The 27,012-nt window shown below is 40.7% G+C and overlaps 1 protein-coding gene across 7 annotated transcripts in view; it reads right to left on the bottom strand.

The window, feature by feature from the left end:
• The window catches only part of plekha5 (pleckstrin homology domain containing, family A member 5), a 249,641-nt gene that overhangs the window by 178,048 nt on the left and 44,581 nt on the right, over positions 1-27,012 (bottom strand). Inside the window, exon 1 of one of the 7 annotated variants that reach the window (XM_060903848.1) lies at positions 26,986-27,004. The exons of the other annotated variants lie outside the window; for them this stretch is intronic. The gene's annotated coding sequence lies outside the window, so the exon portion shown is untranslated. Of the gene's footprint in view, positions 1-26,985; positions 27,005-27,012 lie in introns of those variants that run through there. 7 annotated transcript variants of the gene reach the window in all.

Below are 27,012 nucleotides of genomic sequence, written 5' to 3'. Positions count from 1 at the left end.
CCCCCCCCCAAAAAAAATCATCATTTTTGCTCAGCACTGCCTGAGGCTCTCTCCTGTCTCACACGGCTTTTCTACACTGTTTTTCAAGACTATTTCCACTCTTGGTGAGCACAGTTGATTACAAGCCTGTTTAACAAGATAAAATGAGCATTAAACGACAGGAATCCACATGGGACAGAAGAACCCTAAACCATGAAGACAAACATGCTGAAAGATTAAGAGGAGGCTGATGCTTTAACCACTGTGCCTTATCACTGACTCAAGCAGAGCTCCAGCTGCTCGCGAGTGGGGTTAAACACTAATGAATCAGGAACGTCATGTGCATTTTAAACATGCTTCCTCGACGAAAAGATGAACGTTAGAATTTAACATCTCATTGACAAACCCACGTAAAAGCACGTGGTACATCCTAATCTAATACTAACCCACATTCCGGAAATCTGAGACCTTCACAGAGACATATAACAGTAACGAGGTACATTTCGGTGGGGGGGGGGGGGGGGGGGCCTGATGAGGGAATGACTGTTTATTATGCTGCACTTGATTTACCTCATGAGCCACAATGCCCTCATGAATATCATTCCAAAACTATTTTCAGTATTTTTTTTTTTTCAGGAACACAACTGAAATGTGTTCAGTTATGAGTATGAGGAACAGAAGCTCCTGAGTGTTGGGGGGGTTAAACTTAATCACAGAGCCTGCCTTATGCTCATCACTCAAGGCCAAGGAGATCACAGACATGATTTACACACATCCTGTCTCGAGCTATTTATTCCCTGTAGTTGCTTACCTGCACATATACAGAGACCATCTTAAAAAAAAAAAAAAAAGATTTCTATTTATAGATACAGTCCAGACGAGAGAGAGAGAGAGAGATTTAAAGCTGCCTTTATTTGCATGTTACATTTCTCTAAGAATGAACAGAAACAGGGCTCGACATTAACTTTTAAACCCACTTGCCCCGGGGGGGGGGGGGGGGGGGGGGGGGGGGGGGCAAGTAGAGGTAAATTTCCACTTGCCCCCTATTTTGAGAGTACTTTTTTTTTTTAGGAAAACCATAGAATAGTTGTGAATTGCAACATAAAATGAAGATCACACATCGAGTTGAAGTTTGGTTATTGGTTACTTTTTACGGACAATAACAATTTTATCCAAAATAGTTTTTCCTGCCTTAGTTGATATATTTCCATTGCACATGCATGCAGCTGTTGCAAATTCAGTGTGTTTGTGTAGAACTCTCTCAGACTGTAGGTTCATTACTTGATAATGTAGAAATCATAAAATAAAGTTGGTATGAAGAAAACAATAGGGTGCCAAGATTTTTGAATAGTACCGTGTTTGAGAATATTTATATATTTTTTTTTGTTACATCATCCACCTCTAGGTTTAAAAAAAAAAAAAATTTAAAATAAAAACCCACACCCCGCGCTGCATCATGACAGACAGGATAATGTTTGAGTCTGAAATTATTTAGTGTGTAGGTTGTGGGTGTTTTATACAAACCTGGCAACCTGTAACTGAATCAGTGCAGCTGGTCTGTCATGACACAGCGCGGGTTTTTTTTGTGTGTTTTTTTTTTTAATAAACCTAGAGGTGGATGATAGAACAAAAAAAACAAAACAAAACAAAAAAAACCCTGATATATAAATATTTTGCACAGGACTGTGTTCCTCTGAGAACAGAAACAAAGCTCCAGCTCTCTCTGCTGTTATGCCATGCACACATGTAGCTGGGTATTTTTAAAACCGAACATTTCCCCCCCTCCGTTTATAAAAATGTTTTATCCACACCACCTCGTCTTCGAAAAAAAATCCCTTCCACACATAACCGAACATCTGCGTTTTCAATCACACTCATAAGCATTCCAAACCTGTAGATGGCATTATTTCCCCAAATCCTACCCCCTAATCACATCGCCTGTGCTCTTGGAGCAGTAGTTGGGCTTCTAAAATTAAACATGTAAATAGCACCTGCACAATAATTAACGCTTTCAAGGCACTACTCCGATCCATTACTCTTTAGCTAGCCGCACACTACGCCGATTTTCAGCGTACCGAGCCAACTGAAGTCGCGAGTCAGGCGTAAAGACTAGTTTTCGATGGTACCGACTCATCTCGCAGCCGATTCGAAAAACTAATCGGGAGCCAGACTGATCGGCGAGAGTCGCTAGCAATAGCCAATCATATCTTTCGCATATAACACGTGACATCATTAATCACAATTTCTAGCACGAGAAATACGTGTTGGTAGCACCTAATGCAGGTATATACTGTAATTCCATAGACTGAAGCTTTATCCATAGACACAGTGGGCTGGAAAGCCACTCTGCTCAAGTTGTGTGGCTGAATTCCAAATCGCTTTAACTCCCCTATATAAGTGCACTATTTAAGGTTTGAAATAATAGCTCATGCAGCCTAGATAGTGCGCTACATATTCCATGTTGTGTCATTTGTAATTCAGCCTGTAGCATCTTCAAGTGTTGGATTTAACAGTAACTATATCCAATAGCCAATCACAAAGCTATTAAGTTGTCACGTGTCGCTTCAATCGCGACTGCACTCGTCAACAGTCGGGGGATGTGTGCGTGCCCTGTCGGGAGTCGGCTCTGAAATGGGTCGGTTCGGTACCGCGTGGATCGCCGTAGTGTGCGGCTAGCTTAAGTCCATGCTTAATCTGGCTTCTGCAGTAAACAAAGGTCGCACGTTTGACGTCAGGGCAGATTTGTCGTCATTTTTTGGCGCAGATTGTGACATTCTAAAACGCAAAACTCCGGTTATCTCTGTCTACATGAAAAGGCATACACGGAGTTTTCAAAAATCTTCACTTTGCCCGGAGTTTTTTTAAAATTCGTTTTTGATGTGTTTTCATGTGGATGTCAGGCCAAAACGTAGAAAAATATCTTCGATTTAGCAGATACCCGGCTACGTGTGGACGGGGTCACAATCTGTTCTGTTCTTTCAGGATTTATCGTGCATGTCGCTCCTTGTTGAGGTTTTTTTTTTTATGCCCAAGTTGTTTGAAACCAATCTGGGTTTGTGTCGAATAAGGAAGCTGTGTCGCCTGTAAGAAAATCAAACACTTTCATGAAGAAGCTGACTCGAATGCGAGCAGAAAATAAATAAATAAGACAAGATTCTTAAGCAAACTCTTCCATCCTCACTTCCGACTTTGTTTTTGTAAAATACATTTTAAATACAATTGTGAATTTCTCTGGAGTTTTCAGGCTGAGCTCCTCTCCTTGTCTTCTTTAACCACTCATTTCCTCGTTGTTCTTGAAGCATTTGCTTCTATTTGTTAACATTTTTCTTGACAGCGGGGAGACGGTAATGCCTTTTATCTATTTATCTGTTTGAACAAGCAAAACCAGCGCAAAAATGAACCATACTGAAGACGGATTAAGCCTTGCTTCCATGAAAGACGGTGTCTGTCTGACCCCAGCTGTAATTATGACGTGATGCCATGCACAGGGTGTCTAAACAGTACGCATACCATACTACAACAGTGGGGGTATATAAAATAACTTGTAAAGCAGTAAAAGAAAACAACCAAGACATAATGGCAGATACATAGTGAGGGACGCTTTTAGGAACTGAAATGAAAGATCAAAAAGCCTAATTTTTGTGGTGCGAGTTCATAATATATGCTCATTCCAACTTGCCCAAATGCATGTTTCACTTGCCCCGGGCAATCGGGCAGTCCTTAATGTCCCTGAGAAAATAAAGCCGTTATTCAAACAGATGTTTTGAGAAGAAGATAAACACTTTAGAGATGACTACAAATGAATGTGTCTATTAATCTACAGAAGACAAAAACCTGACCCTGTGCCCACACCTGACAAAATCCTGGCAACCTGTGAGTCACCTTTAAAGAAAGCAAATTCAACTGAGTCTGGTTTTTACTACAGTATGAGAGAGAGAGAGAGAGAGAGAGAGAGAGAGAGAAGGAATGTGTGTGTATCAGGGAGTATATTTCCCACCATGTAAGGGCAGGTCGGGGCAGAAAGCAAGAGGACAGCAGCTTTCGGAGGAGATGCAGTCAGAGATATTGCAGAACACTTTTCTGCAACATAAATATCAAATCCACAGCCATGAGGGACGCTCACGGCTCATCCACGCTGTTTGGTTTTCACTGCAGCAGTATTTACTCGAAAACTCCACAAACTGTCCATTTTATTGTGTTATAGTAACAGCATAAGAAGCCGTCCAGACTGAAATTTACTTTCGTTTTTCTGCCTGCGATTTCATCCTTATTTATCTCAGCACAAATCTCCTCGTAGACAGCACAAACACCAGCTTATGATCCCTGCAAAACTGAATCTCAGCGACGCTCTGATGTGAAATATTTTCATCTGATAGTTTCCACAGATTCTCAGAGGGATTTTTTTGGTTCAGCTAGCTCCAACATGCAAGTGAACATACATACATTCAATCAGCAAAGATGACACTTTAATAAACACAGATGGCTCGTACACACACGCCTATGTGGAGTAATCTGGGTTTGAACTCTCAGAAAATAAAACCGTGACATTTATTTCCGGTAGGTTTCCTTTTAGTTTGTGTGTGTGTGTGTGTGTGTGGGGGGGGGGGGGGGGCGCAAGAGTGCTCCGAGAGCACAATATTCTCCACTGGCAACTATATCCAAGTGCTTAATACACCCTCATGAAATTGTCGAGGTACAAGTTTGGTAATCAAGGGCCATAACTCAGAAAAAAATTCAACTGCATTGAACTAAATTCCCATATGCACATTATCAGCATATAACAAGGCCTTTTGCCAAGTTTCGTGAAATTCCTCCAAGAATTGAGAGGAGTTCGTTTCAGAAGACAAGCACGCCCTCATGTATTTGTCAAAGTATAATTTTGTGAATCAAAGGCTGTAACTCTGGTAAAATGCAACTGAATTGAACGAAATTACAATATATGCATTACCGACATATAACAAAGAATCCTGCCAAGTTTCGTGAAATTCCTCCAAAAATTGTGAGAGGAGTTGATTTCAGAAGTGAGCACCCTTCCTGGGATGGACGGACAGACAGACAGAGCCAAGACAATCCCCCTCTGGGCCTTTCAGTCAGCAGGGGATATTATAATTAAAAAAAAAAAAAAAAAAACACCCAGAGTTGCTTGGCATTGTGATTCAGTTTCTCTCAGTTGGGTCCCTTTTCTTTTCTCTTTTCCCTTCTCCAAAAACTCCAACATATCCCACACAAAACGTTCATCACAAAGCCACGTTTCTGTGCTTGAATTCCACGAGTTTCTGCGAATTTCAGCAATAGCTCTTCTTTATCTTTCTGTAAGCTGTAAAAAGTTTGCTCCAATTTTTTGTTGATTGATTTGTACAGTCAGTCAATCGCAAAACAGCTCTTTCACTTTTTTTTTTTTGTGTCCACTTATGGCAATGTCACATGCACGACTTCATCCTCTCGTTTTGGACTGAAGAGCAGTCTTGACATTTCGATGGCTCACTATCGCCTCTTGAGGTGCAAAGTGGTATTACAAGATAGATGGCGTTTCATGTCTCTGGGCTAGCTGGTTAGCATGCTAACTTCAGGAGATACAGTGGGGCAAAAAAGTATTTAGTCAGTCACCAATTGTGCAAGTTCTCCCACTTAAAAAGATGAGAGAGGCCTGTAATTTTCATCATAGGCACATTTCAACTATGAGAGACAGAATGAGAAAAAAAATCCAGAAAATCACAGTGTCTGATTTTTAAAGAATTTGTTTGCAAATTATGGTGGAAAATAAGTATTTGGTCAATAACAAAAGTTCATCTCAATACTTTGTTATTTACCCTTTGTTGGCAATGACAGAGATCAAACGTTTTCTGTAAGTCTTCACAAGGTTTTCACACACTGTTGCTGGTATTTTGGCCCATTCCTCCATGCAGATCTCCTCTAGAGCAGTGATGTTTTGGGGCTGTCGCTGGGCAACACGGACTTTCAACTCCCTCCAAAGATTTTCTATGGGGTTGAGATCTGGAGACTGGCTAGGCCACTCCAGGACCTTGAAATGCTTCTTACGAAGCCACTCCTTCGTTGCCCGGGTGGTGTGTTTGGGATCATTGTCATGCTGAAAGACCCAGCCACGTTTCATCTTCAATGCCCTTGCTGATGGAAGGAGGTTTTCACTCAAAATCTCACGATACATGGCCCCATTCATTCTTTCCTTTACACGGATCAGTCGTCCTGGTCCCTTTGCAGAAAAACAGCCCCAAAGCATGATTTTTCCACCCCCATGCTTCACAGTAGGTATGGTGTTCTTTGGATGCAACTCAGCATTCTTTCTCTTCCAAACACGACAAGTTGAGTTTTTACCAAAAAGTTCTATTTTGGTTTCATCTGACCATATGACATTCTCCCAATCCTCTTCTGGATCATCCAAATGCTCTCTAGCAAACTTCAGACAGGCCTGGACATGTACTGGCTTAAGCAGGGGGACACGTCTGGCACTGCAGGATTTGAGTCCCTGGCCGCGTAGTGTGTTACTGATGGTAGCCTTTGTTACTTTGGTCCCAGCTCTCTGCAGGTCATTCACTAGGTCCCCCCGTGTGGTTCTGGGATTTTTGCTCACCATTCTTGTGATCATTTTGACCCCACGGGGTGAGATCTTGCGTGGAGCCCCAGATTGAGGGAGATTATCAGTGGTCTTGTATGTCTTCCATTTTCTAATAATTGCTCCCACAGTTGATTTCTTCACACCAAGCTGCTTACCTATTGCAGATTCAGTCTTCCCAGCCTGGTGCAGGTCTACAATTTTGTTTCTGGTGTCCTTTGACAGCTCTTTGGTCTTGGCCATAGTGGAGTTTGGAGTGTGACTGTTTGAGGTTGTGGACAGGTGTCTTTTATACTGATAACGAGTTCAAACAGGTGCCATTAATACAGGTAACAAGTGGAGGACAGAGGAGCCTCTTAAAGAAGTTACAGGTCTGTGAAAGCCAGAAATCTTGCTTGATTGTAGGTGACCAAATACTTATTTTACCGAGGAATTTACCAATTAATTCATTAAAAATCCTACAATGTGATTTCCTGGATTCTTTCCCCCATTCTGTCTCTCATAGTTGAAGTGTACCCATGATGAAAATTACAGGCCTCTCATCTTTTTAAGTGGGAGAACTTGCACAATTGGTGGCTGACAATACTTTTTTGCCCCACTGTATCTCTGCAACACGATATATAGATAACAGAAATGACGTCAAACTTCCATTCTGTTGATAATTTTAGTTCATCCTTTGAATGTTTTAAATTCACCTTTAATTCTATACCCGCTTAAAAAAAAAAAAAACTCAGAATTATCACTGCCCACTTGGAACACAGCATTCAGGTTTTTTTGGCTGTTTAATTGTTCCCACACTTGTGGCAATTCCTTCAGATTAAATCCAATCCCTCACATGGTACACGCTTCAGTCAATAGTGTTTCTGCACAATGTTTGTGCATTCCACCCAGAGTGTGTCCTATTACCCGTTCAGAGAGAAGGCACTGCTGAAACTGAGAGTAGAGGTTAGAAAAGACCCCCACAGAGCGACTTTGAGGACCTCAGTGGAATGAATCCATGACTGGCTCTCACAGCATGAAGGGAATGGACAGAACTGGTCAGAAATCTACAACCATCCTCTCCTTCTGTCGCTGTTCTCAGTGAGCTGAGACTGAGTCCCATGATGGTACAGACCTTCCTGACCAGATTAATGATGTGCTTGGCATCCGATGCAGGAATAAGTGGCCGGTCACTCATGAATACTACACGGTCTTACCTTGGAAGTAGGAACTTAGAATTACATAATTTCAACCTCCACGTGTTCAAGCTGCCAAGTAGGAAGAAAACCACAGACGCCTCCATGTTCATCTTTTGTCATCAACAAGCTCGCCAACAAACCGATGACTGATGTGTAGTTGTTACCTCCTCAAAACACAGAATGGCGTTATAGGTTCATGACCATGTCTGTATGCTGATTAATCTAAAGTAAATACAGGAGTTGTTTATACAGTTCAACTCATTTAAAGCAGAATGAAAGCAAATTTATCATCAAAATTCTATTTCTCATTTTATTAATTTTATTAATTTATTTATTTAGCTTTTGCCATAGGAATATATATATATATATACACACACACACACACACCATGGCATGGGAAACCACAACAGCTTGCGCCAATTACAGTGGCCCCATTGTACCGAATCTGCATGTCTAAACTGTGGGGGAAACCGGAGCACCCAGAGGAAACCCACGCGGACACGGGGAAAACATGCAAACTCCACACAGAAAGGCCCCTGTCGGCCACGGGGCTCGAACCCGGACCTTCTTGCTGTGAGGCAACAGCGCTAACTACAACACCACCGTGCCGCCCTGCTGCGAGTTTATGAGTAAAAATTCTGAGTTGAGGGGCGTTTCTTTGGTTTATCAGAGTTGATGTGTTGAATGCAGCAACAGTTCGTGACTCTACAGGCATCGACCTGCATCATCAGTTTGTTCCCCAGTCAAAGCAGCAGGATGGTATTAAAAGCAGTGAAGAAATTAAAGAACGTGATCCACACACTGGGTATGTTGTGTGCAAAACACATGACTGATTTACTGCACTAATATGGCTGGCCAATCAGAATGCCTTAGCAAGATTACTGTCCAATCAATGTACAGACTTTTCAGTAAAAATGAAAATATCCACCAGCATATTTTACAGTGGAGTATCAGGTGCTTTTCCTTCAATGCAGTCACCCATCTCTCCCTCTCATGCTAGTATACATGCACTAAAAGTCTGTGATTTCTGTGAATGTTTGCTGATATGGGGACAATTTTTTTTAAATAAAATGACGATGCAAAAGTGGAAATGAGGATGAACTTTATGAAGCTCCCATGACAAATATGTTGCAGTCATTACAGCCCATTTTAAACCAGGTGAACTAATCACACATTAAAACTGCTTCTGTGTTAATCGCTGTGACCTTTTACACCTCAGATGCGCATACCCATCAAGTGTCTAACAAGAAAAACTACCATATAATTATCGAGTGCTTATTTCGATATTCTGTAAATGCTATAATACTAAACTGGGGTGGGTTTCCCAAAAGCATCTTAACACTAAGAGTGTCTTAACTAGCAGAGAGAGAGAGAGCATTCATTGTGTTGCTCGCGCTACCATTTAACTATGATCTTTGTGCTGCGATGCTTTTGGGAGACTCCGGCCAGATTGGGATCACATTCCTGATGGCATAGAATAAGAGAGAGACACACATATAGAAGAGAAGAGTATGGAGGAGGAAAGGAAGGGCTCATGATCCAAAGCACACCACATCATCTGTCAAACATGGTGGATGTGGGCGTGTACACCTGCCAATGGAACTGGGTCACTGGTGTTTATTGATGAAGTGACTGCTGATAGAAGTAACAGGATGAATTCTGGAGTGTATAGAGCTTTAGTTTCTGCTCAGATTCAGTCAAATGCTGCAAAACTGATTAATAAAGCTTCAGGAGTACAGATGGATAACAACCCAAATCAGACCATGTAAACAACCCAAGAGCTGCTGAAGGGGGAAAAAAAATGGATGTTCTTTAAATGGCAGAGCCAGTCAACCCATTTGAGCTGCTTTTTCATTCACTGAAGTCGAAACTGAAGGCAGAAAGACCCACAAACAAGCAGCAGCTGAAGGCAAATGCAGTAAAGACCTGGCAAAGCATCTCAAAGGAGGAAACTCAGCATATGGTGAGGTCCATGGGCTCGCATCTAAAATATTAAAAATTATGCTTATATTTGTAATTACGTTAGTTTGTCAAACTAATTAGAGCCTGTGAAAATGGAGGGGCTATGTAAAAAAAAAAATGGCTGTAGTTCCTAAATGTTGAATTCGATCCGAAAGTCTATACTTCCATCCCATCTTGGTGACTTTGTTTTAAATCCATCTGAAACGGAGGGCCTGCAGGCTGAAACACTTTGCTGATGAGAGAGATCAGTCTGAATTGACTGGAAGTCTATCATCAAATCACTCTCATTACAACCATGAAGAGCTGAAAAGCATCTCTGATCACACAACACATCCACCCTTGAGGTGGACAGGCTACAACAGAAGACGACCACATCAGGCTCCACGTGTGCACAATGGTATCTTAAAACCTCAGCTAACAGTGTAAATCAGCAGTTGGTCTACTACTGACAGCAGTGAGCATGACAATATGAAAGTACTGATTCTTTTATCCCATAGACAGCTCTTTGGTCTTCATGTTGATTTGTCCTTTTTAACAACAAGAATAGATGTTCAGAGCTATTAATTGTTTCAACAATCTAACAGGACACATCTGGGCAACGAGACCGTCAGTGATGGTGTAGCTCACTCCGGCCCAGTCTAGTCCAGAAGGAACGATCTAAAGTGGGCCACCTTGTGCAATAAGCGTTGCAAGCTATATTACACTATATACAAGCTATATCCACCCTAGGAATACAGACCTATTTGCCAGAAAGAATCCAAAACGGTGAGGAATTGACCAAGAAGTCGTGATTTTTGTGGAACTGCTCATTAAGGCTCAATTAGTCCATAACTTCATTAATAATTAAGCAAATCTGGGTAGAAGTTATATGCACCCTAGGTACCCCTACCTTCATGCCAGAAAGACACTGAGGAATTGAGTGAGGAATTCGGTGAGGAATTGAGGGAGAAGAAGTGATGTGTGGAAACTGCTCATTAGGGATTGGTTAATTATTAACTGCAATTATGCAAATTTGGGTAGAAGCCATATGCAGACCTACCTTCCTGCCAAAAAGAATAAAAATCAGTGAAGAATTGAGGGAGAAGCGATTTTCGTGAAATGTGGACGACGCCAGATGGACAACACACGATGAGCGCAGCTCATCACCCGTCAGCCGGATGAGCAAACAAGAAACGCATGTTCCAATACTTTTGATCACTTGAAAAATGGGTGGGTTCAAACAAAAGGCACAGTGTTCCAAATCATTAAAACACATCTCAATGTAAATATCAGGAAATAAAAGCTGAAATTCTGATCGACTGTCTCGTATTCATCTTTTGATCTCAAACCCAAATATTTTCAGTGTAGAGAGCTTTGCATTCCAGTACTTTTGAAGGGGACTGTCGAGGTGATTTTCACTGCCAGTGAAACCAGTGCTAGCTAGCTATATATATATATATATATATATATATATATATATATATATAAAATAAAAAGAAGAAGCCTTTATCTGTCACATGCACACTTCAAGCACAGTGAAATTCATCCCCTGCATTTAACCCATATGAAGCAGTGAACACACACACACGCGCACACGCACTCAGCAGTGGGCAGCCACACCAGAGCGCCCAGGGAGCAGTCAGGGGTTAGGTACCTTGCTCAAGAGCACCTCAGCCCAAGGCCACCCCACGTCAACCTAACTGCATGTCTTTGGATTGTGGGAGAAACCGGAGAACCCGGAGGAAACCCATGCAGACATGGGGAGGACATGCAAACTCCACACAGAAACGCCCTCGCAAGCCGCTGGATATATATATATATTTTTTTTTTTTTTATGTTGCACGGTCAATTTGTGATTTTGCTTAAGGTTTCTGGAAGTTCATTTGTATAGTGCTTTTAACAGACATTGTCGCACAGCAGCTTGACAGAAAATTAAAAGACTTTCAACATGAGCTAATATTATCCCTAATTTATCCCAGTGAGCAAGGCTGAGGTGACGGTGGTGAGGAAAAACTCCCTCAGACGATACGAGGAAGAAATCTCGAGAGGAACCAGACTCAAAAGGGAACCCATCCTCATCTGGGTGATAACAGATAGCGTCATTATAAATAACTCGCTTCTATAACTGTGTCTTATAGAGTCAAAGTACAACTGAGTAACCAGAAAATTCATTAGGAGTTTTACCATGAAGTCTGTTTTGCTTGAAGTTACAGTATAAACTGTTCATTGATGGAGATTTGAGTGTAAAACTGTTTATGACAACTGCAGTCCAAAAGGTACATGGTGATTGTAGTCCTTAGCCATCGCAGCAAAATTGTAAGCGTCCAGAGCCACCTTAAGCGTGTGTTCACACACAAAAGGGTATCCAGATTATTCTCACCAGCCCTGTTAGTTATACAAAACTAATTTCTTGCCATGTTCAACACAATTCCATGTTATCTCCTGAAACTGTGCTGGGGAAGGGAGAGAAGGAACGACGGTAATAAAACTTCAGTTAACAATTACAAACATCTCCTCTATCTGCTCTGTGCACCTGGATTAAGCAATTACTCCAGCAAACATCTGCACAGCTATTTACTAATCATGCATTCCATCACCAAACAACTCTTCATTAATCCTTTACATGTGCCGTCAGCTTCAGTACATCGCAGATTCAGCTCAAACAACAATTAGCTCGTCAGCTAAATTATTCCATCAGCAACAGCTGCTCATGCTTGGGTTCTGAGACCAGACTGCCAAATTTCAAAATTCTGTACATCACAGAGGAGGAAAACATTTCTGCACAACTCAGTGCTGACCGTCAATGCAACCTACACACAGGTTTTGGGATGATCTATAGTACTGTGCAAAAGTCTTAGGCGCGCACACACGTAAAGAAATGCTGAAGACCAAAAAAAAAAGGCTTAAAAATACTATAAACGGTAATCAGTAGGCCATAATAAATGAAACAAAGTCAATATTTGGTGTGAGACGACCCCTTTGGTTTTAAATAAATAAATAAAATAAAGTAATCAGTAAGCCATAATAAATGAAAGTCAATATTTGGTGTGAGACTACCCTTTGCTTTTAAAAAATATACATAAAAATACCATAAACAGTAAGCCATAATAAATGAAACAAAGTCAATATTTGGTCTGAGACGACCCTTTGCTTTAAAATAAATAATAAAATAAAATAGTCTGAAGTCCACTGAGTGCAGTTTTATAAGGAAATGAGTTGTAGTTTTAACTGAGCATCTTACAGAACCAGCCACAGTTCTTCTGGACACTTTGTCACACTCACTTCATTTTGTACCAAAACCCAGCAGAGTTCGTTATGTTTTCTTTTTTAATCCGAAAAGCACTTCCTTATATAATATGCTGCTCAGATATAAAAACATTTGTTTCTCTCTTACATTTTATTTTAAGCTGGAAAACGAACGTTTGGACTCTAAAATGTTTTTGTAATGTTATGAGTCAATGTAGAAATCATAAAATAGAAATCTATAACAAAAGTTAGTTTGAAGAAAAACAAGGTGCCTCAGACTTTCCACAGTACTGTAGGTTTCACTGCTGGACGTCTTGTTTTCTAGGATGCATGTGTTCATGCTGGGTGAAATCATTATTTGTGAATCATACTGGAATGAGAATAAAACTACCGTACATATGCTTTTTGTATATTTCAAAGTAAATAACAGCTTTGCTTCAGAGCTGTATAATCCTATTAGATACAGGGTGGTATGCATACAGAATACAGTTCCTGTTGAAGGCAGAAATCCCACAGATGACAAAAAACGAAAAAGAAAAATCCTATTCTGCCAAATCCATATGCCTCTCAGTCCACATCACCCCAAAACCTCATATTACATTTAATCATTATTTATCTTCACCCTGCCTGCCAAGTTCAGCATCTGCAAAAGAATACAAGGTTAAAATCCACAGCAGCCTGATCCTCAGACGATGAAGATCGGTGGTTAAAAAGCCACCTTCGTTAATGGGTATCTTTGTGTAGAAGTCTGGCCAGAGCATGGGAGGAGCCCACGAAAGGCTGCAGTTAGCGTTTCCTGCAGTAGCAGCAGGGTTCCAGACAGGATTCAGTGGGGATTACTGGAAGTGCAGACTATATGGAAAGTGTCGTTATAGCCAAATATCTGCAGGATAATACGAGACACAGAATCCTGTCCAAATAGAGCTAGACTGCATCAGCTGTTTGCCATGGAGGGCTGGAACACTCGAACATGGACTTGTTTTGGTGGCTTGGAGAGACTTTTACGATTCCTTGGCTAAAATGCATCTATAAACACCTCCTGAAGTAGGCCAAGTGACTGTATATACACAAGAAAAAAAAAAAAGAAATAAGAAGCAGAACACTAGCAAGTGTTCAAGAAATTCATCCAGGATGGCAACTCGGTCAGAAAGTAATGCAGCGGAGCTTTAAAGGGGAACTGAAGGCAAAATTTATTATCAAAATTCTATTTCTCTCATTTTATTAAATATAGGAATGCATTTTTGAGAGCTATTTTGTCACTGCTGTAGCAAGTTATGAGTGTTTGAAATATGCTCTGTAATATATCCGTCCATATGTCAAAGCAATGGCCGTAAATGAAATTCGTTGAGACCTGTGCGAGACATCGTAGGACGGAAGTAAAACGTACAGCGGAAATCAAAGTGACCAACTTCTGTCAACATTCCGTGTCCGAAATCGCTCACTTGTTCACTACTCCCTATACAGGGAATCACTATGTAGAGGACTAAATAGTGAGCTCACTGGTAAAATGGAAAAAACGCTTTCGAACACTTGTTCGTCGCGCTGGTATTTACGTCATTACTGTCGCACAAATAAAACGTGCCAGATCAGCCGGCTGGTGGGTTTTCAAAACAATAAATACATGCATGTGTTTTTGTGATTAAATCCATATATTATACTGAGCGTATTTCCCACATTAATAGTCGATACAAAGTACCTGTATCTTTCAGGTTTTTTTGTTTTTTTTTTTAAATCAAGGCTGAATACTTTCTTCTTCGCCGCTGCCTTTTATTAAATTAAAATTGAGACTTTTAATTTGATTTCTTTCAGCGTGACCGCAATGCATGATGGGATATATTGCTTAGGTTAGTGACCATCATTGTACACTACTTTTCGTGATGCATTGTGGGATACTTTGAGTGCACTATACAGGGTGTAAATAATCCTTACTAAGGTTTCGGACAGCACTACAAAATAGCGTCCTCACGATATAGTGCTCTATATAGTGAGTAGGGAGCGAGTTCGGACACGGGTTGTCAAAAGACGCACGCACCCTCTTTCGAGTGCTGATGTAATCAAGCCAGAAGTTTTGTTTGTTTTGATAGCAATCAGGAAAGTTTGGGGAAAAAAAATAGGAAGTAATCGTCATTTAAACTCATTTTTGTGCAATATTTCGTTTGGAAAACAGTTTTCAAAATGGTGGCACTGACACCTGGCTGACACTTGACGTTTCGAAGTCTCGCACAAGTCTCGTGAAGATCGCGTGGATAAGCGACGCCTGCGGTGGACCAAACAAACTAAATTCAACATGGCTAAAAACCGAATAGGCCGATAAGTCTCATCTCATCTCATTATCTCTAGCCGCTTTATCCTGTTCTACAGGGTCGCAGGCAAGCTGGAGCCTATCCCAGCTGATTACGGGCGAAAGGCGGGGTACACCCTGGACAAGTCGCCAGGTCATCACAGGGCTGACACATAGACACAGACAACCATTCACACTCACATTCACACCTACGGTCAATTTAGAGTCACCAGTTAACCTAACCTGCATGTCTTTGGACTGTGGGGGAAACCGGAGCACCCGGAGGAAACCCACGCGGACACGGGGAGAACATGCAAACTCTGCACAGAAAGGCCTTCACCGGCCACGGGGCTCGAACCCGGACCTTCTTGCTGTGAGGCGACAGCGCTAACCACTACACCACCGTGCCGCCCTAGGCCGATAAGTATAATATTTAACTGCAACTAGTTGCCAATACGAGTCACAACATAAGGTTACTAAAACCGAAAACATAATTGAATAACACGTTAATTAAGAAATAAAGCAAGTTTAAAAATTACTTCAGGTCCCCGTTAATTTTGGCAAACATGCAGCTCGACCCCTGAGCGAGAGACGTCACTCTGACATCACCTGTGCCTTCTGGTTGCCAAGACCTAGCAGGAGACGAGTGATTTCTAAGAACAAAGCCAGAATTAGTTTTCGAAAATGTAGTGTTGAGTGTCAGAATTGTAAGTACTCATAATCACACTTGTTTTAAGTGCATACAATTGAATCAGACACCTTTCCAAGCCAGCAGAAGACGGTTGCAGTTACAGGATTTCATGTCTCGTAAAGGAGTGCTATATTAGTCTATTTGTGTGCACTGGTGTCTTAACACTTTGCCTAAGGGTGTAATTAGAAGTTGGTCAACTGCTGACGCAGACAGAAGAGACACAGCTTGAACATGATAATTACTTCTTTACTACTGCCTTACTTACTGTGAGAAATAATAGCAGTCGAGAACTCATCCATAGGATAACATGAAGCACACCCGTGCAAGAGAAAATGAAGCAAGGTGAGCAGTCAGATATTTTGAGATATGGGGATGCGTTCCGCTTGCAAAAAGCAGGTTCCTCAGTACAGTTGGACTTCAATGATGCATTTAACACTTTCATTAATAGCTTATTTAACCCTGTGGGGTCGAGAACTTCTCCAGCGAAGTTTGACAGGTTTAGAATGAGCAAGTCATGGATTTCGATAAATATCTTCAAGTTTTTAATCATACAAGCATGATAAACATATTGACAGAAGCTTTATACTTTACACTTTCTCCTGTGCCCACTGCCAAATATTATTATAGTTTTTAAAATTACTTAAATGAGATGAAACAAAGCTTGTCCCCTTCCTCAGTCACACCAGAGTCAGAGTGCTGAGCGCCCACTTACACATTCATAAAAGACTGTTCCGATGGTAACGGCATGATCATCACTTTCACACTTTCGGTTTCAGTAGGTTTCTCTTTTGTGGTGGAAACGCCCACCGTAAACAGGATAAAATCTGTCAGCCTTAGTTTAGGCTATTTGGTGGTAAAACTTGTTGCGAGATGGCACACGGATTTTTTTTTTTTTATACGCTTCGGGTGATTCAGGACAGCGATTCAGTTCAATCTTGAGAACTGAGACACTGATAACGGTGCCCTTTTTTTTTTAAACTTCGACTTGATCCAGCAAAAGATCAACTCCAGCAAGTTTAAATATTTCTTCTATTTATTACGAGCGGATCGGTTGATATGCATGCGCTGTAGTGCATACACAGGAAAAATGATGGAGCAATTAAAAGTAAATTAAACGGAGCAATTAAATGTATTAAATGACGGAGCAATTAAAAGTATTTTCCTCAAAAATAGTTAATTTTGCTCCATTTTGAGTTTAGAGAGTAAAATTTGGAGTAGGAGAAAAATTACAGAGCAATTGTGTAACAGAGTTGGTTGTGGCTCTGAACTGAGTAAAATGGTACAAGAGTTAATTTCAAGACACACTGAATAGTCAAATACCAAAATAAAGTCAAATACCAGATAAATGAAGCTGTTGTAAAAAGCAGTTTGAGAACTGTGTTGGAATGTGTGTAAAAACATGATCTTACCCATTGTGACTTGAGCTGATGGGACCAAGAGTTGGCAGTGGGAGGGGTTTTCACTCTTCTCATTGAATGGAATGGAAATTTTTAGACTTCTCATTGAATACCCCTCCCACTGCGAACCCTTTATCCCAAAACAATAGGACATAAATGTTTTGATGGCCAATTAATTGTCCAAAATCAATGGATCAGATTTAAGTTTTTGTGCTCGATCCATTCCTAAGACTGAATAGAATCACCTCAAGTGACCAAAACAGTTCAACACCATGAGTAAGGTCATGTTTTGTTTTTCCATACATTCCAATGCAGTTCTAAAACTGTGTTTTACAACATTTTCATTTATCTGTTTATTTTAAAAGGATAGTTCAGGATTTTTGACATGAATCTGTATGGCATCCCCATCAATAGTGTCGTGCAAACACACTGACTTACCCCTGACAGCATCCTGTGAGTCCAGTTCTTGTCCAGTTTTGGTCCAGACGAAAGTAGTCCGGCAAGTTTGTTGGGGTCATGAAAGTAAAAGGGTTTTCGTCTCAAAACAGTATGTGTTCAAAAGAGTGATATATTTGCATCACAAAACCGTTGCTAAATAAGAAGTCAGACCTCGAAATCGCTTGGCACTATTTTCTCTCCCTTCTTATCACTGCGCGCTGCCACCAGGTGACAGCCACGGCTGTTTCATTCATTGTTTTCGTGATGAGAATTTCGGCTCTTTTTCCGGAGCCGGCTCTTTTGGCTCTTCTTACTATAAGGAGCCGGCTCTTTCGGCTCCCAAACGGCTCCTGAGATTTTATTTTTGATTTAATTGCTGCAATTAACTAGTTAATTAATTACATTATTATTTATATTTTATCAATAGGATGTTTTCCATTTTATTTTTTAGTTTTTGTAGCCATTGTAAAGCTTTGTAAAGTATAGCAGTGTAACAATGTTCTAGCTATAGAAATAAAACTTACTTACCAATTAATAAATTATTTCCTCACAAACATAATGCAAAACTGTGTTATATTACCAATATAAAATACACAGAAGACATCAACTGTTTATCCTTTATGGCTTTATTTCACACTCGACCTTGAACAAAATGCCACAAAATAAATTATGAAGTATAAATCAGGCCTAAGAAACTATGAAGCAAAGTTGGAAATTATTTTAACAAACACAGAACAATGTGCAACAAAATATGTGGCACCTTGAGCGCATGGAAAAAGAGAAAAAAAGTGCCGCACTCTGCTCCACCAGTAATGAGAAGCCTCTGGAACAGCAAATACGCTCCTGTTATAATGACTGCTGTCTCGTTGTATACCGCAGATTAATCTGGCCATGCCAAGGCGGTTGCCGACCGAACCTGTCAATTTATGAGCGACAATTTATATCATGAGCTTTAGGAATTCACGGCAACAAAACAATGATCATGGTTGTCAAATAGACAATCATCCTTCAGCTGAGCTGAACTCTGTCTCTCTCTCTCTCTGAGGCACCTAAGGACAAAAAACTAATTCGGCTCCCACCGAAGAGCCGGCTCCCGTCGTTCACTTCAAAGAGCCGGCTCTTTGAACCGGATCGTTCGCGACCGACACATCACTACATTGTTTACTGCTAGCAAAGTTAGCGACAACATGTCTGACTACGACGGTGAAATGTGTGCGGAGATTCAGCCACATCTTTGTTGCTACAGCCTGGATAGTCGCAAGTGCGCACCATTTTCACAAATATATTATTGTATAGGTTATAGAAGGTGATAAATTTGTCGCTGTTCTTACTCTCAAATTAGCTTGTTAGCGCTGCTGATCTGAACTCCTAATCACTGCCAAACAATGGGAAAGGTGTTGATTCCTGTGCAGATGTCAACATGACAGCGCGCAGTGATGCCGAGGGAGAGAAAATAGTGCCAAGCGATTTCGAGGTCTGACTTTTTATTTGGCAACGGTTTTGTGACGCAAATATGTCACTCTTTTGAATACATACTGTTTTGAGACGAAAAATGTTTTACTTTCGTGACCCCAACAAACTTGCCGGACTACTTTCGTCTGGACCAAAACTGGACAAGAACTGGACTCACAGGATGCTGTCAGGGGTAAGTCAGTGTGTTTGCACGACACTATTGATGGGGATGCCATACAGATTCATGTCAAAAATCCCAAACTATCCCTTTAAGTACAATCATGACATACATACTACAGATATATTGTAGCTGAACTTGTGCTGAATACCAAAAAAAAAAAAAAAGTCATATGACTTTGACGAAACTGAAAATCAGGAGCATGCCACAATCATTAGAGTGCCAGAAAATACCATCAGACCTCAGAGGGTTAAAAACATCCTTTAAAAAAAATAATAATAAATTTTATTTATATATATATATATATATATATATATATATATATATATATATATATATATATATATATGACCCTTTCCATATATCGCAAATATTAAAAAGGAATATCACTAGTGAAAAAGGATAGCTAAAAATACAAAATGTTCCAATGTTTAAACAATAGTTCAGCTCTAACATATTTAATGTAGATTACCAAATTATAGAAAATATCATTTTTGAACAATATAAACAATAGAAAGACATTTATAAAAGTTCAGGACTGTTGCATGATGTATCTGATTTCAGAAGTTTACAAAAATCTTTACAAAATAGTTTTACAAAAGCGCTCATTTCTGTCTAAAATAAAAATCATTACCTTAATTTGGTAAAGATACACCAGAGATGTGCAACATCGAGATCTAGAGAGCAACAGAAATCAGGACAATGATTTATATTAAATTATAATAAGGGTCTCTTTCTGGTTCCTAAAAAGCAGCCTTAAACTGACTGTACACAAGTGTGAACACAGCACGAAAGGGTTAAATGTGGAATTTCACATTCTGCCTGGAAATCAAAGGAATGATATTAAGTTGATTAGTATCGGGGGCTTTCATTCGGTTGGTCAGAACCACAACGGCTGTTGCAACTCAAGCTATAACTGAGTGCAGTACTAATTCACACAAAATGAAAGCAAAACAATGCACACCAAAGCACAATATGACTTCATTTCTGTTAGTAGAGTCAGGTTCCAGTTTATTAGGTACACCTGCCTCGTACCTGCACTCCCTGGACGTTTTATTAAGATGTGAGTGCAGATGTATAGCTTCCGTCATAATCTCAGGGTTAAATCCAAAACTAGGAAGAAGTCTAAAATAAGAAACATTAATTCCACAACAGAAATGCTGGACAAACTGGACATTCAGGTCAAGGTTAGAGAGGGAGAAACATCGCATGGCTGTTGTAGCAGGATATCCAGAGCAATCACAGCATCTCCAGCCGCTTCGGTTTACACCTGCGACTTTATGTCAAGAATCTCTGATCAGATACACTCCTGGTACTTTAGACACTTTAAACAAGCAGATGTAATTTAAACTGATCCAACTCTGTTTCTCAGTCAAGGCATGTTTTTCTTCCACCATTTCACTGCTCTGTGTGTGAGTGCTGACCTCAGAGGCTACCCATTATAAAACTAACGAGAAAATGAGCAAAAATACCAATATCAAAAAATGAATAAAAGCAGGCAGATTAAGTATTCCGAGCTTCACATATTTTCTGAATTATAAGTAGCTTTAGTCCTGGGACTTGTTTTGTTCAATAGAATTTGTGAAGGACTATGAATCATGAAATCATTTTAATTAATTGACTTTTTAAAAAAAGAAAAATTGCTTCTTTAACATGCTTTACCCGAAATGCTTTATTTTCAGTCAGATCTTCTGTAAAGCACTTCGAGATTTTGAACTCAAAATGAAAAGTACAGGCCTATAAATAAATATTATTTGATGCTGCTGGTGATGCATCTTGACCTTTTCATGTTTCGCATTCTGTAAGCTCTAACATGATACTTGAGTCACTGCAGATACACCGGGGCTCGTACATCCAGCCAAAGTGTAAAAGCCGCAGGGAAAGCCATGGTGATGGGTTAGGGGATGCAGCACACTGAATACAAATTCACCATCGGATATTTATTCACAATGACTGCGTATGTGTGAGATTTTATAACAACTTCCAATGCAACACTCAGGTTTATTACGATGCATGCCATTTTCTCATGATAGACTTAACAATACACAATAAATATTAAGGTTTTAACTCAAATATACCATTTTAGAGTCATGAATGAAAAATAAATTAGTCCCGGTTTGAAATTCATAACATCAAACCAAAAGTGTGATTCTGGATCATCAAAGTCAGTATCTTGTATGGCCACCTCCGGCATTACACAGCCTGAATTCTCCAATGTACTGAGTCGATCAGTTGCCAGATTTCAGCCCGTGTGATGTGTTCCCATTCCTCACGAACTGCCTGGCGCAACTGTAGGATTGTGAAGGGTTCTGGATCACGCCTTCTCACCCAACGATCCAGAATATCCCATAGGTGCTCTGTAGGGTTTAAATCTGGGGGAAATGCGGGCTAATCAAGACACGGAACATTGTTCTGCCTCAGGTATTCCTGACAGACTCTGGCGATATGTGGTCTCGCATTATCCTGTTTCAGCATTAGGTGGTAGCAAGTCACCAGTGGAACCACGACAGGGGCCAAAACGTCATCATGATAATGGGCTGTATTGAGGTTTCTATCGGTGAAAACAAGCACAGTCTTGTGTCTGCTGCTTATTCCTGCCCACACCATGACAGCTGGTCCACTCCAGCAGTCACACTCCAGGACAGTGTCAGCATAACGTTCCTGTCCCCTACGCCAAACTCACTCAACTTGAACTTCGATTTGTTAGAAAACAGGCCCCTGTTCCACCTGAGCGCATTCCAGCCCAAATGTGCCCTTGCCCATTCCAGACAGACATGGCAACAAGCAGGAGTCAACACCAGACCACAACTGGGACATTGGTTGTGCTTGCGGCTTCACACAAGCAACTGTGTACTGTTTGGTCGCTGATCCTGTTCTGGTGATGACCTCTGGTCTGTGCAGCGGTGACTGTAGCTGGCAGAAAGAGATTGCAAAGGTTCTGGAGACGAATATGGCGGTCTTGCTGAGGGGTGGTGGTCGTTAGTGCTTTCTGTGCCATTATACCAGGTCCAGAGACGCGAAATGGTCGACACATTGACGACCAGAGCTCTTGCAACCAGTCTTTGTGATATTCTGCCAACAAGCATACCGATGGCTCTTTCTCGCTGATTTTGACGTAGTCGTGCCATGGTCGAACGTTGCACCAGTACAATGCCAGTGAGTACTTAAATTGCCCATTGCTGTGGCTATTTATTGACCAAGTTTAAGAAGGACTGGTCAAGGAGTTCTACTCAACCCGAGTGGAGTCGCAAACTTCTAAACAATGTGCATTCAAGTGGAATGAACTGCCCATGCAATTGAATACAAACAAATCTCGTGAGCTTTTAAGGTGTAGTTTAGGCATCATTACCCAAAACCATCATCTTATTTTGCGTACACAATATTTCAAAATTTGAAGTCTTGCGTTGGAAGTTTTGGTCAGTGTATATAAATAAAATACATACAGTTGGAAAAGATGCAGAAGGGACTGTGATGGCAAGAGGCAAGCATGGGGACAACAGCTGAGCTGGACTCAACTATATACAATCCAAGTTATTTAAAAACAATAATAAAACAAGCAGCTAAACTCTCTCAGCCTAGTAACGTCTGACCTCAGCTTGTGCGATTCTAATTTTTCCCTGATCACAATTTTCCATTTTAAAATATCAAATTATTTATTGGTCCAGAACCTATAAGGGGCGGCACGGTGGTGCAGTGGTCATCACGGTCACCTCACAGCAAGAAGGTTCCGGGTTTGAACCTCACAGCCGACGGAGGCCTTTCTGTGTGGAGTTTGCATGTTCTCCCTGCATCTGTGTGGGTTTCCTCCCACAGTTCAAAGACATTCAGGTTTGGTAAAATACTCCCCAGTGGGGTTGTACCAGCCAGTGCATACTTAGTGCTGGGCCCAAGCCCAGATAGATTGGGGAGGGCTGCATCAGGAAGGACTAGTAAGGCCTTAAAAAGACAGAAAAACAAGCAAAGAGAGTAGGCAAGGGGTTTATAATATTTACTATTGACAAGCAGTGTATTTAAATCACTTAAATATAATCCCTATGAACTTTATTTTTGAAGTGTTAACTTTGACACTTTGTTGTTGGACTTTATAAAGGTCATAGGCAATGGTCAGAGATGAAACGTAGAATATCAACTTTATTGTCTAGAAGAGTGACCCAAAAAGCAAATTCAATCTTCTTGGTGTCTAATTTGCACCCGAAAATTGAATAAAACTGTTAAAATATACTGTTTTGCCCAATTTCCAAAGGTTTGTTTACATCTCATTGATGCGCACTTTCACCACCAGAGGACCGTCGTCGTGACGTCATTTAAGGCAAACAGATCGGGAGCAGCTCTGTGTTTACTTGTGAACCAAGCACACGTGTACGGACATTGGTCATGAGAGGTTGTGTAAAATGTCTGATCGCGATTTTGAAGTAGGAACTCTACAAATTGAATCTCGAGAGGTGAAACCATACATGTATGAACCTATGGCCGTTGTGAAGCAATCGGTGAATGCGGCTCACTGGTTTGACCGTGCGGCCTCGGAATCGGACAGTGATTCGGCCGACTCTGATCGCGGTGACCCCGGACCTCAACAAGACTCACGCCCAAATGATTTATCCTGGTAGTTATGATAAATTCCTATTCTCATCGTAATACTAAATAAGAGCCCTTTTGAAGGATAATTAAACCGCCCTCCCTAGTGGATATAGGTAGCGATTACTTGACAGTGCGCCGGTAGGCCACATTAGCCTGCCATCTGCGACATTATACAATTTATAGCCGACTCTAAGCGAGGAAATATCCCTTTGTCTCATTTCCACAATGATTGTACAGGATCCCTCAGGATTCTTGACTTGTCAATTGCAAGCAAAAGTAAAAATGTTTACCTCCAATCTTCTCCTTTTTGCTTGAGCGTTGCTGGTCCGTTTCTTCTTTGACTGCTTGATTTTGTTTCACGCGCACAATCCACTCTCTCCGCCTTGTCTCCTCTTCCGGAAAAAGCCAACCCTCTCGCTCCGCCTCTTCTCCTTTTTCGGAAAAAGCCAATCCACTCTCTCTGCCTCTTCTCCTCTCTCGGTAAAAGGTAGAAACTTCTTCCTGAACCAATCCCATTGTTACAGTTCACTGCACAACAATAAGGCATGGTTTTTCTTTGGAAATTCCTGAACACACATCTGCACTCAAGCCGAACGGCAATGTAAGTAAACGGAAGTGGACTCAACTCAAGCGGTTTGTTTGTCTTGAATGATGCCGAGTGGTCATGAAAAATCGCCAAATAGAAATTCGTCACAATCCGCGATAACTTATTTTAATTATTACTTATTAACAATACTTCTTGGGACCAGAAGAAAATTACAGAGGGTTTCAAAATGTGCATAAATTGTAAATTGTTGCCGATGACCTTTAAGGTCAAACTCGTTGTCCTTGCTCCTCTTTGAGATAAAAACTGCCTGGGTGAAATTTTCCAACATATTCAAGTCTAACATACACCGATATTAATGAACTCAAAACATTCTCCATTATCGTTACAGAAAATGAGGATGCCACACGAGGCCCGTCAAGATCATGTGAGTTTGGGGGAAGGGCTTCCATTCATCCATCCATTATCCATAACCACTTATTCTTGTACAGGGTCGCAGGCAAGCTGGAGCCTATCCCAGCTGACTATAGGCGAGAGGCAGGGTACACCCTGGACAAGTCGCCAGTTCATCACAGGCCTGACACAGAGACAACCATTCACATTCACACCTACGGTCAATTTAGAGTCACCAGTTAACCTAACCTGCATGTCTTTGGACTGTGGGGGAAACCGGAGCACCCGGAGGAAACCCACGCAGACATGGAGAGAACATGCAAACTCCACACAGAAAGGCCCCCCATCAGCCTCTGGGCTCAAACCCAGGACCTTCTTGCTGTGAGGCGACAGCGCTAACCACTACACCACTGTACGGTTTCCATGCAGCATCAAACAGATCATCTGCACAGGTTCACATGCTGACTGGTGCGTGTATCATTTTACTGGGGGAAAAAAAACAGACTCCCCTTTTGGCATATTTTAGAGCGATACCTTGTACTAGTGTACTCTGATGTTAAAGGGAAACTGAAGGCAAGGTTTTTTTTTTTTACCATCAAAATTCTATTTCTCTCATTTTCTTAAATATAGGAATGCATTTTTGATTGCTATTTTGTCACTGCTACAGCAAGTTATGAGTGTTTGAAACATGCTATGTAATACATCCGTTCATGTCAAAACAATGGGCGTAAACGAAATTCATTGAGACCTGTGCGAGACATCGTAGGACGGAAGTAAAACGTACAGCGGAAATCAAAGTGACCAACATCTGTCAACATTCCCTGTGTCTGAAATCGCTCACTCGTTCACTACTCCCTATATAGGGAATTACTATATAGAGGACTATACAGTGAGCTCATTGGTAAAATGAAAGACACTTTCGGACACGAGTCCGTCGCGATGGTATTTGTCATTACTGTCACACAATTAAAACGTGCCAGATCAGACGGCTGGTGGGTTTTCAAAATAAATACATGCATGTATTTTTGTGATAAACCCATATTATACTGAGCGTATTTCCCACATTAATAAATACAAAGTACCTGCATCTTTCATTTTTTTTTTTTAAATCAAGGCTGAATGCTTTTCTTTGCCGCTGCCTTTTATTAAATCAAATTTGAGACACTTAATTTGATTTATTTCAGCGCGACCACAATGCATGATGGGATATATTGCTTTGGTTCGTGACCATCATTGTACACTACTTTTCGTGATGCATTGTGGAATACTTTGAGTGCAATATATAGGGTGTAAATAATCCTCACTAAGGTTTCGGACAGCACTACAAAATGGCGTCCTCACTATATAGTTTCGGACACGGGTTGTCAAAAGATGCACGCACCCTCTTTCGAATGCTGACGTAATCAAGCTGGAAGTTTTGTTTGTTTTGATAGCAAATCAGGAAAGTTTGAAAAAAGTAGGCAGTAATTGTCATTTAAACTCGTTTTTGTGCAATATTTCGTTTGGAAAACAGTTTTTAATATGGCGGCACCGACACCTGGCTGACACTTCACATTTCGAAGTCTCGTACAAGTCTCGCGAAGATCGCGCGGATAAGCGACGCCCGCCGTGGACCAAACGAACTAAATTCAACATGGCTAAAAACTGAATAGGCCGAGATGTATAATATTTAATTGCAATTAGTTGCCAATACAAGTCACGATATAAGGTTACTAAAACCAAAAACGACATTGAATACCACGTTAATTAAGAAATAAAGCAAGTTTAAAAATGACTTCAGTTCCCCTTTAAAGCTGGAGTATGTAATCACCACCACCAAATATCATGGGAGTGTGATATCTTCGTGCAGAGACAATAAAATCATTATAAATCGCACAAACTTAGTATGACCAATAATGCAACATGATTGCAGATACAAAAAAAATAAAATAAAAGTTTTATAAAGGATTCCCAAGCTGGTGGAGTTAAATAAATAAATTAAAAAAAAAAAATCTGCTGTTTATCAGTCCACCCATCAAGGTAGCCAGAAATAAAATGAACATCTATTTAAAATCTACACTTCCATAATGAAAAGGTTGGTCTGTAAGCCTTGTTGTAGACGGACATGTGGTAACGTACCGTCAGACACCCACGTGTCTTCAAGTT

The sequence above is a fragment of the Neoarius graeffei genome, chromosome 21 (assembly GCF_027579695.1).
Source record: "Neoarius graeffei isolate fNeoGra1 chromosome 21, fNeoGra1.pri, whole genome shotgun sequence".
NCBI classification, from domain to species: Eukaryota; Metazoa; Chordata; class Actinopteri; order Siluriformes; family Ariidae; genus Neoarius; species Neoarius graeffei.
Note: the sequence above shows the minus strand (reverse complement) of the source record. Positions and strands in the feature narration are given on the sequence as shown.